The sequence below is a fragment of the Ursus arctos genome, unplaced genomic scaffold (assembly GCF_023065955.2).
Source record: "Ursus arctos isolate Adak ecotype North America unplaced genomic scaffold, UrsArc2.0 scaffold_6, whole genome shotgun sequence".
In the NCBI taxonomy this organism is placed as follows: domain Eukaryota; kingdom Metazoa; phylum Chordata; class Mammalia; order Carnivora; family Ursidae; genus Ursus; species Ursus arctos.
This window is the reverse complement of record NW_026623078.1, coordinates 45,937,573-45,957,118: the sequence shown is the minus strand read 5'-3', so window position 1 is coordinate 45,957,118 and position 19,546 is coordinate 45,937,573.

Below are 19,546 nucleotides of genomic sequence, written 5' to 3'. Positions count from 1 at the left end.
CGTCCCCCTTATAATATTTGCAATCATAAAAATGTCCACTCTCATTCATTCCAACTTGAGTAGAATTTCTTTTCCATGGAGTAACATAGGCAAGCACGCTTCCAAGTTTCAAATTCAGACATTTTAGTTACTTGAACTATTGAAAAGAATGTTTTATATCAAAAGCAGAAATTGTATATTTCTCTTTAATATTTAACAGCTGAAATGATTTTAAGCTCAAATGTCATCTTCAAACCCCAAAAACACCTTTGGGAAGAGAGGGCATCAAAACTTTTAAGTCCTAAAGGCCATTTTAAAAAGTCATAAGTTAATGAAAACTGGACCATTTTCTGAAAACAATTGCTTTGACATATTTTCCTTACCTGGAAAACTGTTGAGAAGTCATAGCTTAAAGGTGAGATGTCTGTATGTATATCTCCTTTTTCCTAGTGAGTTATCAACAAAATGTTTCAGACAAAGTAACCGAAAATCTAATATTTTATTCAAATTTAGTTTCAAATTTAGTTACTAGGGATGGGAGGAGATAGACCCTATGAGGTGATTGTATTTTCTTTCCTTTCATTGGAAAGTTGGTCTCTTTGTTCTTCCACCCTCTTGAAATTTATTTCTATATTATCCCTAGAGTAACAGTGTCAGATGTTTCTTTGGTGATATCACCCCTAATTCATAATGGTACTGTCAAAATCTGGCCAAGAATCCACATATCAGTCTTCTGTCTTCTGCTCAAAGGTCCAGAGGACATATATCTCCATGAAGTGAATTGTGAGGATTTTGAAGGAACTTCCTTCCCAGTTCATGGAGGATCAGATCCTCCTAGTAAAATGCCCAACCCCAAAAGCACTAACCCTATAGACTCTGGGTAGTTAAGGATGTGCTCCCCCATGCAGGGTCAGGGTCTGTATGACCAACCCTATCCTTTAAGAGGTTGACTACAGAAGATCTGAGCCAGGCCAAACCAAACGGCATTAAAATGCTCTCATCTTCATCAGAAAAGATCCCTGTGTCTTTCTGTTTTACTTCAGAGCCTAGTTCCCGATTATCCACTGATGCTATCCGGAACCCCAAAGTCTGTCTCCTCAGTTGGTGGCCCCTCATTCTGTAGCCCAATTTCCCTGGAGCTCTGCTAGTGGTTTGTGTCCTCTCGTGCCTGGCCTTGCCTGTATCCTGGTACCTGTAGACGTCATGCCCACATCTGCCCACGTGTCTGCAGTCTTTGCCTCACGCCAGATCCCACTGACCTGACCTCAGCCGCAACACCTGGTCATGTCCCCTCAGATCAGTGAGAACTTTTTATGCCCATATACACTTGGCTAGGTGGATTCTTCCTCTAGGGGTCTATTATAGGTTGGATTGTGTTCCCCTCCTATTCATACACTCAAGTCCTAATCTCCAGTGCCTTAGAATGTGGCCTTATTGAAGATAGGGTCTTTGTGGAGATAATCAAGTTAGAGTGAGATCATTAGGGTGGGCTGTAATCCAGTATGACCGATGTCCCTTAAAAGGGACATTTGGAAAGAGACTAATATACAAGGAGAATGCCGTGTGTACATGCAAGTGGTCATCTCCAGGCTCAGCGGAGAGGCCTGGAACAGACTCCTTCCTCACAGCTTGTAGAAGGGCCAATCCCCACGAACTCCTTGATGTCAGAATTCTCGCCTCCAGAACTGTGGGATAAGACAGTTTCGTGGCTTAGGCCACCCAGAGCATGGGACTTTGTTACAGCAGCCCTGCAGGTTCATAGAGGACCCCATCCTACACAGCTCTCCATTCCTCTTCTTGGCTCTTCTCTGGCATTCGAAGGTTGAAAGCCTGGATGGTGGCCATCACTCTCTCCATGCCTGGGAGCACGTTGACCTCCACATGGTAAGGTTCATTTCTGTGTCCACAGCAGGCAGCTTTCTGAAACGGGTTTGGCCTGTGCCTTGTAGGTCTCTTGAAGCCCGCGTTTCTGAAAGGGCTCCCGGACTGATGTCCATGTCTCTAGTTATCTGTCCAACTTGGTCTTTTCTTTGAGGATATAGTTTCCAGTTAATCTCTGCAGACCGCCTTTCCCTCTCTTCAGCGGCTTCCTCCTAACTGGGGTGAATGAAAGCAAGTCCCCTCCAGTGAGGACACTTGCCAATGTCTGGCTGTGCGGCTTCATCAAGGAGGGTGACAGTGGGGCCAGTCGTGCCATCGGGGCCACAAATCAAACGTAGCCGATTCGTTGCAGTCAGACACAATATCGTTTCCTCTGCCCTCCCTATGAGCGAGTGGTCAGAGCCGTAATGACTCCTGATGGTAGGTGGCAGGCCTACATCACATCTTGACATTAGCTTTTAGCTATTTTTTTTATAGCTGCCAGTGTGCTCAGTCAAATACCTGTCTGTCATCACAATCAGACAGGTCTTAATGTCTCTGCATTACGGAGGAGGACCTCGGCTCCCTTCCAGCCCGTTTATTATGGTCCCAGAGTAGCGTTTTATCACACAGTCCTCACGCATAGCCTCCTCTCCACCACCACGGAAATTTTCCAAGTTGGCAGCTTTAGTGTCTACTGCCATTAATCTTCACTAGGCTGGGATCACGGGGCAAAGGATGATTTATTGCAATTACCTGTTATAGTGCAGAGCTCAGGTGAGCTGGGCTCACATGCATTTACTGGGCTCCCTTCCATTCTCCCACAGCCAAGGAGTAAAACGTGTTTGCTTTGTGTCTATGTATATCTTCTTGCGTTTAGCCCATCAAATGTTAGTTAATTAACAGAGAAGTGGAAAAATAGATTTAGATAGTCTTAGGGTTATGTGTAGACATGGTGAAGCCCGGCTGTTCAAAACCGGAACTGACACTGACATTTGACAGTCCATTTAATTTCTTTGTTGTTTCTGCATTTTAAGAAACATCCAGAGGAAATTCGAAATTGCACTTACCTGCCACTTTCTGCAGCGTCTGTTCCAGGTGATTAAAAGCAATCTGCATATAGTGTGTTTCATTTCCAATTTCTCGCTCCCTGGGAAGGCACGGGGCAGTGCCTGAAGTGGATAATGGGTGCTTGGTTTCTGCTAGAGAGGGGGAAAGAAGGAGGGGGGGTGGAATAAATAGGGAGAAGAGAGTTCCGTGATAAGCTCTTTATAGCAGAAGAAAGTGTGTTCCTAAGAGTGGCCCCATTGTTTTCCCTTTACCAGCTCCGGTGGCAGCTTCTTGTCTGTTCTAAGTTAAAAAGCCCCAGTACTCTCACGTCCCTGGCCCAGTGAGAAAGTGACAATTTTCTGGATAGATTATTGGAATTAAAAGCATTTTTGTTGTTGTATCTGGGATCTGATTCATTGGCAAGTTGGATATAATTTGTAGGAAACACTATTTGGTGAGCCTATCATGGACAATAAATCATGTGTCTCCTGCTGGAGTGAGGAGGGGTTAGCTCCCACCCCGCCACCTCCGATGAAGCCAGCTTCGGTGTTGTGAGCTGCCGTGTAAAGGGACCCACGCGGCAAGGAACGGAGAGTGGCCTCTGGCCAACAGCCAGGAGGGAGCTGAGGCCCTCTGACCAAAGGCCCGTGAGCAGCAGAATCCCAGTGACGATGTGAACTTGGAAGTAGCTCTTCTCCAGCGGAGCTTGGAGACGACAGCCACCCAGCTAGTGCCGTGAGTGAGTGTGGTGCTGTGAAAGACGGAGCCGAAGCGCCCAGCAAGCCGTACCCAGAGCCCTGACTCACAGAAGCTGCGACTTCATGCGTACTGCTGTCTTCAGCCGTTAGATTTTGGAGTGTTTTATGATAGAGCCATCGATAACCAATACAAGGTGGAAAACTTAAACGCATGGGAAGCTTTCACTAATTCTGCCTGCTATAGAAAGGGATTTGGGGAAAGGCCCATTTGTCTTGCAGTTCCTGTAAGAAGTCCTAACGGAGACCAGTGAGGAGGTTAATGATAAAAATGCTTAGGAAGTGTGGATGGCACTGATGCCAATCAGAGGGGCAGGCTGTGGTGCCAGGGCCATGGTACCGGCTGTCCGTGAGTCGTGAAGGGCTCCAGGGGTTTTTGGGAGAAGGGGTGGGCCAGCCTACAGGGGCTCGTGAGGCTCAGGGAAGATGTTGACGATCCGCCAGAGTGTGTGTCCGTATTCTAACAATCAGCATGCCCCTGTTGGTGCCTCTCTCCTGGATGTCAGCCCTTGGCCAGTTCAGAGGAGCTCATTTGAGGGGGTCTCATCGGACTCGGAAGGCGTGGGCTCTAGGCAGGAGTGGGGAGGTGGCCACCCTTTTTTGTTCTTTCCTCTGGCTTATTCAGGAGACAGTCATGGGTCCAAGGCTCCTAATGGCCACCATCAGCTGCTTTTTCCATTTGCTTATCAATAAGCATTCTACAGCAAGCCCAGAGGCTTTCGAGAACATACCTCCCACAGCTGGAAGCCCAGCTTTTGCTCTGACACCCTTTCTCCAGTTGCTGTGCATTAGTGAATGTAATTCCGCAGTACGCAGGAGCTTGGGCGAAGGCAGGCCTTTTAAACATTCAGCTGCGTGCTTGAACTGGGGAAGTCACAGCTGCTCCTCGCTTTTGATAATGCCAGGGAAATTGGTAAATAAATAAATAACTAGGGCCCAGGGTTCATTTACTAAATACCCCAATATGTGCAAGCAAGCCGCATCAGGCACATCAAAGGAAAATAAAAGCATAATTTAGTAATAACATGGTCTCCTGCAGCCTCCTGCTTAACTCACGTGTTAAGTTAAAAGAGGTAAATCAGGGGTTTTGAAGCACCATTTTCTACTTAGTCTTCTTTTTCTTCTTTTAAAAAAAGAACAGGATCTGGGACCACTTCCTATGTTAGCAGGATCTGGCACATTTTCCTTCCTGTGAAAGGAGAGACTTTAAAAAAATAATTGTTAACAATTATCCTTTATTTGTCCTTCAGCTAGGGAATCCCCCCTCATGTAAGAAGTGTGCCAATATTTAAAGTGTTTGCAAGTATTTGAGGGATTTCACATCGCCCATGGCAGGGATCGGTTTTCCATCTGGGTGTGGAAGAAACAGTGCAGAGCCCATGCTCTGACTGAGGGAGGGGGAGGGGGGGGATGGACACAGGTGTCCCGAGAGCAAGAGAAATGCATCATCTCCTGGGACACCTTCCAGAATGTCTGCCCATTCCCCGGGACATCCGAACCTTTGGCTCCCTGATGTCCGGGAACAGACAGCAAAGGGGCAGCAATGGCAGCACCTATGGTAGAACTTTCCATTCTTACAATCAGCCACAGCTGGTGCCCTGTCGCTCCCATCACATTGGACTGTTCGCTGTCCTCCAGCTTGCCAACCTCAGCTCCAGAACTCCCCTGCTCTAGCAAGCCGTCCTGGGTTCATCACGCTCCAAGTTTGTGGCCTGATCCCTCCCTTGGATCACGCTTGTTTAACGCTGACAACATCCCTGTGCATCAGCCCCGTTGTGCTCTGATGTCTCACGGCCTACCCTCTGTCTGGGCGCTGGGTCTCTCCATTTCCAGCATACTGCATGGTTTGGCACTTTATTTTATTTTATTTTATTTTATTATTATTATTTTTTTAAAGATTTTATTTATTTATTTGACACAGAGACAGCCAGTGAGAGAGAGAGAAGCAGGGGGAGTGGGAGAGGAAGAAGCAGGCTCCCAGCAGAGGAGCCTGATGTGGGGCTCGATCCCAGAACGCGGATCACGCCCTGAGCCAAAGGCAGACGCTCAACGACTGAGCCACCCAGGCGCCCCAATGGCTTGGCATTTTAAATGGCTCCCTCTACACCCCCTCCCAAATGAAGTGACGTATTTCTGTCTACCATGTCCTTCAGTGAATGCACCTGTCATATGGAGATATATGGGCTCTGGAAGCCAGCTGCCTGGTTCAAACGCCAACCTTCCTCCAGCAAATCTGCTAAGCCTCAGCTTCCCATGGTTAAAATGGAAATTTCTCCAAGTCACAACTTTTTCCCTTGAGATGGGAATCAGTAATCCCTAACTCACAGGGCTGTTGTGAGGATTAAATGATATAATATATATAAAATGTTTCACATGCTGACTGGCCACCTAGGAAGCCCTTAGTAATTGACATGGACATATATGATTTAATACTACCCTGTTTCTTTTAATATTAGATTATTTTATCCTCTTAACTCGGTAAGTACCATTATTATCTTCCTTGCACAGGAGGGATTAAGTAACTTGCCCAAGTTCAGACATCTATTGAGAGAGGTTTGACTATAAATCTGAATCCAGAACCTGCCTCCAGGTTCCCTTAAAATGGTGAATGATTGGCTCTCTCTTACTCTTCATTTTGGCCAAGAGCTGATGAAGTATTTACACTTCAAATGGTTTACCCAAACAAAGGGATAAACAGAGAGTTGAGAAGTCAACACAGGTGTAATTAGGGAGATTATCTGCTGTTGGTAGGACTCTCCCAGATGTCAACAAAATAGGCTCTGGAATAGAATGGATGCTGGTAGTAAACTTGAGAGCAAGCCATGCCTTGGAAGATAACGAATCACTGTTCAAGGAAGGGAGTAATAGTGTAATTAATTCAACACATGGGTAAATAGTAATTTAGGTTTAGATTTAGAATCTATTTAATGCCCATATTGGTTCGAGTGGAAATGTTTAACACTTCAACCAGTTGGCGCAACCATACCGTAAAGATCACATCTATTAGGAAAACCTACCCGCACCCGTCCGTGTCCTTCTTCTCACCTTCATGCCAGAGGTGATGCTACACTTTCACATGGGGGGGGGGGCGCCCACTAAGTTTCATGTCTTCCATATACCTTCTTGGTAATTTGAGGTCAAGAAAGAAAACTCAGCACATTTTTTTCTTAGAACACATCCAAAGTGATTGCTCGAGGGGTATGATGACATCCCTGGCTTGTCGTTCTGTGCAGTGTAGTGGAATGGTCATCCGGAAGCTCCTTTGAGCAAGCTTCCCTTGAGCTCAGTTTTGTCACAGAAAGCATGAGGAACTCCCAAATTCAAAATCTCTTTCCTTTCTAGATTGTTCTGGGCTACTGAAGAAATGTGCGAACTAATAGAGAATGAAGGAATAATAGAAGTGAGTTGTGTATAGAGTCTTTCTGAACCAATAGGTCAACATTCCCAGTTAATGAAAAGTTGCTGCCAGATCAGAAGTTGTTTAGATTACATGTGGAACATGCAAACCAGAGGCGTATATAAATAAAATAATTTGAGGGGTGCCTGGGTGGCTCAGTTGGTTAGGCGTCCGACTTTTGGTTTTGGCTCAGGTCATGATCTCAGGGTCTTGAGATCAAGCCCTGTGTTGTGTTTCCTGTTCAGCAGGGAGTCTGCTTGAAGATTCTTTCCTCTGCCCCTTCCCACAATAGTAGGCTCATGCACTCTCTCTCTCAAATAAATAAATCTTTAAAAATAATTTGAATTTCTTTTTTTTTTTTTTTAGATTTTATTTACTTGGGGGGGAACAAGCAGGGAGGAAGGGTAGGGGCAGAGGGAGAGGCAGACTCCCCACTGAGCAGGGAGCCCCATCGATGTGGGGCTTGATCCCAGAACTCTAGGGTCGTGACCTGAGCCGAAGGCAGACGCTTAACCAGCTAAGCCCCCCGGGCGCCATTGAGAGCCCACTTTCTCAATCACCACTTCCCTGCGCTCCTGTCCACCTGGGAGGAGAATCAGTAGTAGCTCTAAGGCACTTCAGGCAATCTCCTTAGGTGGGGAATTGGTGAAGAGTGAACTGAGTACAAATATAAAGGCAAAAACTATCAGTCCATGTGCTTCCCCTGGTCAATTAGATCATTCCTGAGCCCTGTGGACTCCGGCAGTGACTGACCAGCTGCTTTCTGCATAAGCATCTACCGGGGAAGTTGGAAGCAGTAGCTGTCTGGATCCTGCTGGGGCTCTAGTACTGTATTAGCTGGCGGCTGTTGGTGTTTGGTGGGTGACAGTTTGATCCCTCACCATGAAGTTTGCTGGTAATGCTGGTGCCGGCAGCAGCCCGCACACTGCTGCTTGGAGAGCACTCGGGCTGCTGTGGAGGGAATGCTAGCTCTCCATGATCTTCCGCTTAGGGCCATGGGACCCGTCCTCCAGTGGATAGCTTGTTAGAAACCTAACCACCGTTGCCCTGCGTCCTGCAGGAAGGCCTCCAACACTGTGCTGCTAGACCGGGAACCAGTGTATCATTGATTAAAAACATGGATCTCAGCATTAGGGTAGACCCATATCTGAAACTCAGTTTTGACATTTAATAGCTGTGCAAACCTTTCTGAGTGTTAGTTTTACCATTTATAAAATAAGGACTGATATAATCACCCACTCCATAATATCATCCTAATGATGAATAAATAAGATGATTTAAAAAAAAAATTACAACATACAAGATCTTCCTCAACTTATGATGGAGTTACATCCCGATAGACCCATCGTTAAGTTGAAAATATCGTTAAGTCAAAATGCGTTGAATGCACCCAACCCACCAAACATCGTAGCTTGGCCTAGGCTGCCTTAGATGTGCTCAGAACACTTACGTTAGCCTACAACTGGGCAAATCATCTCACACAGCCTATTTTATACTGAAGTGTGGAATGTCTACTGTAAGTTATTGAATACTGTACTTAAAGTGAAAAACAGAATGTTGTATTGGTACAGAAGGATTCTAAGTGTGTCAGCTGTTTACCCTCCTGGCCGTGTGGCTGCCTGGAAGCTGTGGCCACCACTGCCCGGCATCCTGAGAGAGGACCATACCACACATACCACTAGCCCAGGAAAAGGTCAAATTTCAAAACTGGAAGTATGATTCTACTGAATGTGTATTGCTTTCACGGCATCGTAAAGTTAAAAAATCCTAAGTCAAATCACTGTAAGTCAGGAGCTGTCTGTCTTCTATTGGTGGTAATTTTATTTTAAATATTGAGAGCTAATGGAAAAACTTTGTGGCTCTCCTTTACCTGGCTCTATCACAGAAGCTGTTAAACCATATGCTTCTTTGATTTCAAGTCTCCCTGGATTGTAACATCATCAAATTCATAACTTTTGGAGAGAAAGAGAAAACACCAGCACACTGAACCACTTACAAAGCACATCTTGATTTCAGGGGTGAAACTATGAAAAATTCTCTCTGAGAATGATATAAATGGGATTTATTGAGTCTGAAATGTACCTGATCAAAAGGACTTTGCTTTGTTATTTCACCAGAATCACAGCCAAAGGAATTGAGTCTACGTGAAGATTTTGTCCTTGTTGTTCCTCTAGGAAAGTCTTTGCCGTGCCCTAGCCCACACTGTCTCACACTCTGCAGTGTAGCAGAAAGAACACAAGCTCCTCCTGTTTGTGGGTACTTTCTCTAGATGAGCCTCAGTTGTCCTATACATAAAATGGGATCCTTCCCATTTCATAGTGTCGTTGTGAGAATTACATGGGAAAACATCGACAGAAAACGAGCTGCTTATATCTTGTCTGCAGCTTCTTGCTTTCACACAAAGACTGTGAGCGACAGGAATCACAGCTCCATGACTTGGACCTGAAGGAAATGGCAGGGATGACACGGAACATCTCTGGATTTTAAAACACGTAGACCACTGAGAATTCTCAGCCTGTGTACTTAGCAGCACTCACTGCGTAATGAACACGAACGTGATAAGCTGGCTGTGAAGGCCCACAGGAAGTATGCTCCCGGCTCAGACGTGGCCTAGAGAATATGTCTCCGGAAGGGTCTCAATGGGATGGGCAGTAAAGGGGCTCCTCTGATGAACTGATGATTTCATCGAGGCTCTGAGAGGTCACAGCAAGCATGGGAAATGGCATTCCAGCTCTTCCTAAAGAGTCAGACTTTTCATTGACTTGTTCAACTGTTATTTTTTCAAGTGCCTCCTGTGGGCGAGGCACTGTGCTGGGCTGTGTATACACTGGTGGATAACAGAGACGTGTGACCCTTGTCCCATGGAGCGTGGACTTTAAAGGGGGCAGGGCGAGAGGCAATGAACAAGAAAACAAATGAACATAGAATTATATATAAATTGGGATACGTGCCATGAAGGAAAAGAGCCAGACGCAGAAAATAACAGCAGAATGTGGGATGATCCAGGAAAGCTTCTCAGGGGGGCTGGCGTCTAAGCTGAAAGACCAAGAGAAGGTTATTTTAAGCAGAAGGAACAGCATATATGAAGCCTCTGAGGTGGGTGGGGCATGCTTTAGACCTGAAGAAAGGGCATTGGGAAGGAGCACAGGAACCCAAGGGACAGTCTGTTCTCAAACAACTGATATGTTTATTATTTTGGTCATATGTTGAAGGGAATCCAAAAGAATAATTGTAATCTGACCAGACATTTGCACTTCCAGGAACATGAAGGAGATGGGATATGCGAGGAACACACAGGGGGAGTTCGTCCTCTTTTCCTTCTCCTGGTGCTGCATGCTAACGCCCTACTCGTGTCGTCTCTGCTACGGCTCAAGCCTACTATGCCCTTCCAGAGGTAAGTGCACCAGGCTGGCTTTCTCCTGCTGGTACTTTCTTCATCCCAGCTGCGCACAGAGTCTTTGGCTATGGCTCTTGGATCCAATCATCCTGGAAATAGTGAGTTAAGAGCCCAGCAGAGTACGAGTAGTTTTTCCCCACTCACCGGGAATTTTGAAATAGTTTTTTTTTTTTTTAGCTTCTCATCAATGGCCCAGTTCTCCTAAAACTGGGCATTTCTTTTTTTTTTTTTTAAAGATTTTATTTATTCATTTGACAGAGAGACAGCCAGCGAGAGAGGGAACACAAGTGGGGGAGTGGGAGAGGAAGAAGCAGGCTTTCAGCAAAGGAGCCTGTTGTGGGGCTCGATCCCAGAACGCCGGGATCACACCCTGAGCCGAAGGCAGACGCTTAACGACTGTGCCACCCAGGTGCCCCAAAACTGGGCATTCTTAATAGGTGCTATGGTCTGAATGTTTATGTCCCCCTTACGTTCATATGTGAGGGCTCAATGCCCGATGTGATTGTATCAGGAGGTGGGGCCTTTGGGAGGTGTTTAGATATTGAGGTGGAGCCCTCATAAATGGGATTAGTGCCCTTATAAATGAGGCCCCAGAGAGTTGTTGGCCCCTCCACTGCGTGAGGACACAGAGAGAAGCTGTGGGCCATGAACCAGGAAGAGGGCCCTCACTAGAATATGACCATGCCAGCACCTTGACCCTGGGCTCCTCAGCGTCCGGGCTGTGAGAAATAAATTTCCGTTATTTATGAACTGTCCACACTGTGGTATTTTGTGTAGCAGCCTGAGTGGTCCAACACAACAGGTACTGCATACAAAAAGGTCTACTAGAGAAAATAAATTTGGGAGATCTTGGGGTGGGGTTGGTGGTAAACAAAAATTATTTCAGGACTTCCTAGAGCCTTTCATTGTCTTGAGTTTCTTCAAATATTGTAATGGATGTTTGTATTTCTGTTATTATATTCTGTTATTCCTTTAAAATAAGATATTGAAAAAAGATGCAATTTATTCTAACGTATGCCAGAATCAAGATCCATAGCATTAGACAGTTAGTAGTGCCAAGCAAACGTATATTAGGATAGAAGGAATGAATGGAATAGGATGTAATCTAGGACATCAAAGGCAGTCATATTTGTATGAGTTTGGAATTAATTCCCTTCAGAAATAAACTACGTAAGTCGTGGTCGGTAATACATACCAGGGAGTGTGTGAATGCAAAGGAACCTCTCCTGTGACTGGAGTCATGGCTACATTTGGGAGAATGGGTAGTTTGAGGGAGAGTCTATACATCCGTGCCCTCCTTGAAGACACTATGAGCTGGAGAGACAGGGAGATGGCATTGTTAAGAGCGAGGTGAAGTTGAGCCTAGCCATATGGTCAGTGCCACAGCCGGGCAAGCCTGTCAGGGGCAGGCACGCTTGCAGTGCGGGCGAGAGGGAATTGTCCTGTGAGAACCACATACACTCGGCCCTGAGGAAATGAGGACAGAGGGCTGTGGGCCAGAGTCTGCTCTGTGACTGACACTTGTGCTGATCGGAGCCAACACTGGATGTTGAATCATGTCCACGCGAAGTTGATTAGGATGGATGGGAGCCTTCTAATGCCCTAAAAACATTCAGTGCAGGGCAAACCATACTCATCCAAAGTGCCATACACAAGATTGGCTTCTGTTTTGCAATGTTTGTGACTAAATGTATTCAACTGAGCAGAGGCATGTAAATAGATCTTCCAAGAACGTCCTCTTTTTCTAACCACTCTCCATCCCAGATGTCTCCCTATAGCTGCCATTTATCCATTAAAATAATATGTTGGCTGCATTAAAATATCAAGCTTTCCGGATTAAATGGAAAACAGCATTAACTTGAGATGTGTGACTTGGCCTGTGCAGACCACGCACCTTGCTGCTATGATTGCATTAGAATTTGCTAATGATATTGGTGAGAAGACATTGCCATCAGCTTCCTGTTTGATCAGCAGGGCTTGCGCACGGGGTTGTTACAGGAGACTTGGGTGTTGATCATTTGTCCATTCCCCTATCATGCTATCTTTCTGCATGCAACGCTGATGGAAGTGCAGCCAGATAATTGGAAAACTACCAATGGCATATGCATAACTGGGCTTTCCAAACCAAGTTGCTTTCTGGGAGTAATACATGCGTATTGATTTTGATGCCATCCATTCAGAGTTCTAACATAAAAGCAGGAGAAAGATTCTAACTCACTTGAGTTCTGTTTTGTCCCATAGTACCCCACCCCCCACCCACTGTGCTAGACATGGCCCTTTCATAACAAATCGCTAACCCCCAAGATTCTCAAGCTAACTTAATGGGCTTAGCATCATTAGTGAATTAGTCTCTCTCACTCGTGAACACACATAATCACACACATACATTATAATCTTTTAATGTTCTGCTGGAAGGATTACTTGAAATTTTTGCACAAAAGAATAATTATCACAGTTATGGTTATATTATAATATATACAAATGACCTTAATGTCATGTAAAAATGTATATCCTTAGGAAAACTCTTGCTTTAAATCCTAGTAGCAAAATTGATATTATGAAACGAGGTATTTTATGACAAAATAATGGATTAATTTCCTCACAATGCCCCATAAACAGTTGCTAAAATTAAATCATCCATTCACTAGTGACAATGATTTAAAATATCTTGCCTCAATATATTTTGTTATATTAGAGTATGTAATGTCTAGTATAGTTTCCTAGAGATTTGGACTATTTTATTTCATATATAAGGTAGCAATGAATTTTTTTTTTTGGCAGCAAAATCTAGCTTTTCTTCCTATACTTAGAATTTTGACATAAATGGTCTTCAGAGGGTGGAGCATGTTATTATATTCCAGTTTTCTCCTCTGATTTCTAAGGTATCTTCTTAGAAGGAGACCCAAGGAAGGAAATAGTTTGGTATGAAGTATGGCCTTGGCTGATGCTCTCATTTTAGGATATAATTTGGAATAATAAATTGTATCTGGTGTTTTGATTGGATGCCAGAGCATTCCTGGGTGGTGAAAATGTGTCTCCTCTTATGAAAACATTTTCTTTCTGGTCAAGAAGCTGTCTCCCGTTCTTTCTTGTTTATAAAGTCCTTGTGGGTCTTTGTAACTTTGGTTTTAGCAGGCGCTACCCAACTGACCTCGCATGAATGGCATATCCAATTCTATACTTATGTCTGAACAAAAATATTTAAAACTCAGCAGCATATAAAGCAGATTCAGGCCAAGTGTATCATTTAATCAGTACACAGCCACACATGAAAATCTGGGATTCCCATTTGAGTCTATATAATTCTCTGGTTCCAAAAAGGAAAAAAAATCCAACTTATTCCGAGTCTGAGACCTGATTCACATGTCACCAAATGCAGCAGTCTGTCTACGGTATAGTGGGCCTATGAATTGGAGACGATAATTAATATAGCCGATAAATCCTTTGAGAAGATGCTCCAGAAACTTTCAGAAAAGTACATCTTCTTTCTAAGTTATTAAAGCTGTGCTTTTTCGTATGGCATTTCTCATGTAGACGTTTAAGATTATTGGTCTTGAATGTTCTATTGAGCATGTCTTTTTTTCTGGCTGTTCTGTGTGGCTTATGAAAGTACTGGTTAGGAGCAATAATAATGAAAATTTAGGCTAGGGTTCTCCACTTATTCTTTATTCCCAACCTGGAATCTGGGAGTTTATTGCTGTTTTACTTTGAATTATTCAACTCAGCTCATGTTTATAAAGCACCAGCTGTACATTCAGTCCTTAGTGATGTGAGGAGCTCCCAAAGGCATTCAGAACTTGGTCTCTGTTTGGGAATTACAGTAAAGCTGGGAGGCAAGACTCACTCACATTAAACAACCAAGCGATCGTCCCTGTAATGCGGTGTCAATGCATATTATATAGTGACCCTCATTCTCTATGCGTGAAACACGGACCACCAGCATCAGCATCACCTGGAAGGTTGCTAGAAATGTGTTCTGCATGCATTAAAGTTTAAGAAATTCTCATAAAAAGGAAAAACAGTGAGCTCCAGGGAAGGCTAGCTCAGGGGGAGGTCGGTGTGGACTGAAATTGTGGGGGAAGACTGTATACAGAACAACAGAGGTAAGAGGGTAGGATCTAAGTAATTTGGACCCATTTGCCTTAAACTGTCCCTGGCATGAAAGCCACACCCCAGGAATGCTTGTTTAAAATGCTGATTCCCGAAACTCTCTCCCCACCCTTTATGAATGAAAGTCTGTGGGGTGGGCCCGAGGAAAATATATTCTTACCAAGCTCCCCAGGAAACTTTCTAAACGAAGTTTGAGAATCACACGTGCAGATGAAAGGGAATGCCTTCAAGGTAGGGGATAGTTTGCATGCCAAAGCCACGCCAGGCATAATCTGATAGTAGGTTTAACTCTCTTTCCCAAATTGCAATTCCTGTGTGTTATCCTCAGTCAAGTCTTCCCTTAAGTTGGTTGGCTGTTATGGCCCCCTCTGGGTCTTAAGTTAGTACCACCTGAAGGAATGAAAGGACCGGCTAAGTCCATATTTTGGAGCTGTAGTGACATGGGGAGAGGGTAAGGGGTTGGCAGACTTCATTGAAGAGCAACGGAAGACAATCAGTTGGTCTGAAGACAAAATCCATGGAGTAACAGAGCAGGTATACATGTCTTGAGTCTTCAGAATCATTCATTTATTAGTTCATTCGATATGCATTTTTGAACACCTACTGTGTGCCTGGAACTGCTCACGTGACTCTCTTCTTGGCTTCATTGAGGTTCATGGAGAAAATGACACAATTCTTCCAGTAGTTATCCAACCTGGGACTTGATGCTCAGCAAATCTTTCACTCATGTCTGAGTGGCTCAAAGTTTCAATCCCTGACAGCAGTTCAAAAATTTAATTATTTTCATTAAGCTACCATTCCCTCACTCCTTGCCCTTGTATTCATTAAAACATGGAGCAGAATTTCGTCTGATTCCTGCTCTTTTGTTCCAGGGTTTTCTATTTCTTTTCCCATTTTTCTTTCTCAAAGAAAAATGTGCCTTGGGTATTTTGAGTTAACATGGCTACAATCAATAAAAAACAAACAAACAAAAAACAAAAAGTGGGTAAATGCATGAGTGAGCATTTCTTACCCAAGGAAACCCATTTGGCCCACACATACATGAGATGACCAGAGCTTGAAATGCCCATTTTGCCCCGAATCCCATCCCCTATGTTTCTTTGGGGACTTTGCTCCCATCCCTGTCATCTCTGCATTTTCAACCTCTCCCACTCCAGTGGCTCCTTCTCCTTGAGTCTTTACCATCCCTAAATCAGCAGATTTCTCTTCTGTTGCCCTGAATGCTATTCTTTCTCTTGGCTTCTCTTTCTTGGAAGCCCAACTGCATTGCCTATTTTCTCACGGTCTCTACAGTCCCCTTCTCCCTGCATCCTGGCTTCTATCTCAAAACTCCAACCTTCCAACTCTTAATGTTAAGGTCATGTTTCTAGCTGCAGTGGAAATCATTGTAAATAGCAATAATGAGACTAACTGCAACTTCAGGTTGTTGTGGGGATAGACTGAGTTCGTGATTATAAGAGCTTAGAGCAATGACTGGTGGGTTGTGAACCCTCCATAATTGTTAGCTGATCGATCCCTTACAAAAGGAAAATGATGACAAAAGCCATCATCATCCATGATGGCTACCAAAGAAAGGCACAGTGCGTAAGGCCCGTGGCAGACAGATTAAAACTCTAACTTAAAAGCATACTACAAAGGTCCACTAAAAGAGTCTTCTTAGTGATGTGAAAATGAATTCTCTTTACTAACTATGTCCAGATCTCTGCCTTTTGGGGACGTGATAGAATGGTATTTCTTGGCCTCCTGTGGTTGGTAGGGCTCTGAGCCCAGCAGCGGCCAATGAGTTGTGAGCAGAGGTGATGCATATTTTTCTGGACCAAGCTTTGAGTTGTTGGTACAAGACTGTCCAGAGAGCTCTTTTCTCTCTGCCAAAAGGTTTCAGGTAATGGCTGCTCTATCAACTGGGCTTCTTGGCTCTCTAGACAAATGACATGCAGGTTCAGTGCCTTTCATTTATACGACTTGGTGAATTAGCAAAGATTACTAGATTTAGTATACATACAGTCATAGGGGGTGCCTGGGTGGCTCAGTCAGTTAAGCGTCTGCCTTTGGCTCAGGTCAGGATCCCAGGGTCCTGGGATCGAGCCCCGAGTCAGGTTCCCTGCTCAGCAGGGAGTCTGCTTCTCCCTCTTCCTCTGGCCCCCCTCCTGGCTCATGCTCACTTTCTCTCTCTCTCTCAAATAAATAAATAAAATCTATTTTTAAAAAAGTCGTAGCAATGCCTCCCCAGGATTGGGAGCAACAATTCCCTACTTCGCCGTACACTTGACCACTAGCCACAGTACCCAGCTCCCTCTACGCACGCATACATCCAGCTAGCTGGAATGTCCCAAGTTCAGAAAGAATCCTTTATTATCAGTGCAATTGGGTTGGCTGTTCCTTTCAGTTTTTATTCTAGTTTTATTTAATGACCAGTTATCATTAACTTGGTTTCTTCTTATTTGTTTAATTGGCTGCAGCTTATTTAACCTGAATATGTAGGTTGCATATTTATTTCAACAGTGTTTTTGGCCTATAATTTTCTAATAACTTGACTTTAAAACATGATAGTGTTGTAGTTCAAATTTAAATGATCTGTATATTTTTCTTAAAGAAAATGTATACATACTCCATTGAAAATTTGCTTAGATAGTCACAATTTATTGGCAATATGCTCCCTATGAATTTGTGCTACTTAAAATGCTTAAAATATGAGTTAAATAGTCAGCATCGTAAGATGACCAAGCTCTTTTTAATTTATAGGACCTTTAAAATACACTTAGCCGTATTTTGTGCTTATGATGATTCAGGAAGACAAGTACTCCCATTTACCAAAAATGTCTGTAGAGACAGAGGTAGAATGAAAATTTTATGTGTAAGATTATATTTTGTTCTGTGGAATAACAATGAGCAATTAAATTATGTTGCTAGCAACAAGTTTATTACAACTTCTACATTTTGATCCTCTGTAATTTTTTTTCACTACTAAGTTCTGGGAAGGGTCGGTGAAATGGGTTACAGGATCTTTGGTCCTGAAACTAGAATAAAAACATTTGCAAGTGACTGACAGAAGGCCTCTTTAGTGGCCTCAGGAAGGGCTCAGTCTCTGATGTAATCTTGTTCAAAATCTCATCAGGCTTTAAGGATGTGAAGGGGTACAAAAGGAAAAAAAAGGAGATTTACCTTATGTGTCCCAGAGAAAGGTTGCAATTTCAAGCGATGCCCACAGTCGTAGGTAGGTAGTGTTCATGACTGGATGATGGATGGAAGACAGTCAGAGATTGTAAGGAGTATATGACCCATTTAAAGGCATTAAAAACAAGCAAACAAACAAATGACCCCAAACATAGCAGAACAGGCCTGCAGGCTGAATTCAGTGCACGGTCGGCACTCTAGGAATGTTGGCTTTGGTTCAGCATTAATACTCAGTTTCTAAGAAGTTGAAAACGGGGTGCATGTAATCTTGCTGGAGATAGATGCCAAGATCTACTCATTCTTGATCCTAAGACTCCCGAGATGACATATTTTATTTTTCCTTGAAAAGATAAATATTGATATATTAACTTAGCTTTTTTTTCCTTCTCAATGATTTCTGTTGTCCCTGCCCTTCTTCCTTATGGTAGCTCAACCTGTAGCATTTGATACTTCTGGTAAACCAAGACGCACTTGGAATTTTGGGAAAACAATTATTTGACTGTTTTTTTTTTTTTCCTTCTAATTTTGATTTTTCTTGGATTTTAGCAGTGATTCTGCAATTCTAGTGGCAGGTTATTGGGGATGAAGTATAACTGGGATTGGAGACTTCAGGTGAAAGCAGGTATCGGTTATCTTCATTTGCTCTAAGCACCTCGACACTTGCAGTTAGAAGATTAGATTTCTTGGAGGGGAAAAATAAACAAAATTGGAGATGCGTCATTCTGCCTTTTCTCTGCCATTTCCTCAATACTCTATCACCTCCTTCAAGCAGTGGGTCAATCCCTTCTTTTGTATTTCTGCCTCCAGAAGGTTTAACAACATTTCTGTCGTCCTTGTTTGTTCCGTACTTGGCCAAGTGAACACTAATCCTTCTGGTTTGTGCTGCTCCTTCATAATTCAATGACTTAGACATTTGGATCAAGGTCCTTTAGAATCCACCTTCATCAGAGAAATCCTTTGTAGCCACACCTGCTTCTTCAGATTGCCTTCCTTTCCTGTTTTCCCCTTTGACCGGATTTTATTTGGCTCTCAGAAATTCGCTTGATTATGGACTCCCATCTGTAGAGTGTAATGTCCATAGTCACATATCCATTTTTCATTCCCCCCCCAGCCCCCAGACATTTTTTAATCTGCTCACTTAAAATCAAAGGTATGTTGAAGTCTGCTCATCTAAAATCAAGGATATGTTAAATTATGATTATGCTTTTAGTTCTTTTTATTAGAATTCAAACTTACTGTCAGCCCAGCTGCTTTCTTTTGGTGTTCAAAACTTCCACTACGGGCAAGTTCTTCAGAATGAGGTCCATACTCAGTGGGACACAGTGTGGTCTGGTAGGAACAGTGGGGCTCTGCCTCTAATGAGCTGTGTGACCTTGGGCAAGTTGGTTAACCTCTCTAAGCCTCAGTAGTGTTTCTGATCTGTTAAATGCAGACAGCATCTACCTTGTGAGGTTACTGTGGCAATTGTATAAGAAATGCTTTTAGCAGAGTGCCTGTTACGATACAGAAGTTCTATAAGTGGCAGTCAATATCTTCTTTCAAGACATAAAACTTTCAGCAGAGTAAATCAGGAGTTTACCAGATGGTTCACTTTTAGCAGCCAAAGAAACTTCTAGCATCTGCTGATGAAGAGGATGATGGTGATGATGACTCCAGCTACCATTTATTGGAGCACTCACTCTGCATGACTATTTACTCCTCATAGCCCTAGAATACAAGCACTGCTCTCATTCCCATTTTATGGTGAGGGAAACTGAGGCCTAAAGAGATGAAGCAACATGCTTACAGTGGCAGAGTCTAGTTCCAAGCTGATATGTGCCCTAC